This window comes from Belonocnema kinseyi, chromosome 4, assembly GCF_010883055.1.
Source record: "Belonocnema kinseyi isolate 2016_QV_RU_SX_M_011 chromosome 4, B_treatae_v1, whole genome shotgun sequence".
NCBI classification, from domain to species: domain Eukaryota; kingdom Metazoa; phylum Arthropoda; class Insecta; order Hymenoptera; family Cynipidae; genus Belonocnema; species Belonocnema kinseyi.
In genome coordinates this window covers 125,518,661-125,519,706 of record NC_046660.1, presented here as the reverse complement: position 1 = coordinate 125,519,706, position 1,046 = coordinate 125,518,661, and positions in this window count along the sequence as shown.

The following is a 1,046-nucleotide window of genomic DNA, read 5'->3' as shown; positions in this document are numbered from 1 at the left end:
AAAAAAACACTTTTTTACCGAAATCTACGGAAAGATAAATTGATTAATAATCAATTTTCTTTTATTGATATTAAAACTGTAGTTTTGAATATAATTTAATTTCGAGAGAAGCCCGCCAAATAGAAAACTATACCAATCAACATTAAATACATAAAAGTGCAAATTTTGCATTATTTTTCGAGTCTTTTGGTAGAAAAAAACACTTTTTTACATAAATCTACGAAAAGATAAATTGATTAATAATCACTTTTCTTTTATTGATATTAAAACTGTAGTTTCGAATACAATATTAATTTCGAGAGAAGCCCGACAAATAGAAAAGTATGTCAATCAACATTAAATAAACAAAAGTGCAAATTTTGCATTATATTTCGAGTGTTTTGGTAGAAAAAAATACTTTTTTACCGAAATCTACGGGAAGATAAATTGATTAATAATCACTTTTATTTTATTGATATTAAAACTGTAGTTTTGAATATGATTTAATTTTCAGAGAAGCCCGCCAAATAGAAAAGTATATCAACCAACAGTAAATAATCAAAAGTGCAAATATTGCATTATTTCTCGAGTGTTTTGGTAGAAAAAAACACTTTTTTACCGAAATCTACGGAAAGATAAATTGATTAATAATCACTTTTATTTTATTGATATTAAAACTGTAGTTTCGAATATAATTTAATTTCGAGAGAAGCCCGCCAAATAGAAAAGTATATCAATCAACATTAAATAACAAAAGTGCAAATTTGGCATTATTTTTCAAGTGTTTTGGTAGAAAAAAACACTTTTTTACCGAAATGTACGGAAAGATAAATTGATTAATAATCACTTTTATTTTATTGATATTAAAACTGTAGTTTCGAATAAAATTTAATTTCGAGAGAAGACCGCCAAATAGAAAACTGGATCAATCAACATTAAATAAAAAAAATTGCAAATTTTGCATTATTTTTCGAGCGTTTTGGTAGAAAAAAAAACACTTTTTTACCGAAATCTACGGAAAGATAAATTGATTAATAATCACTTTTATTTTATTGATATTAAAACTG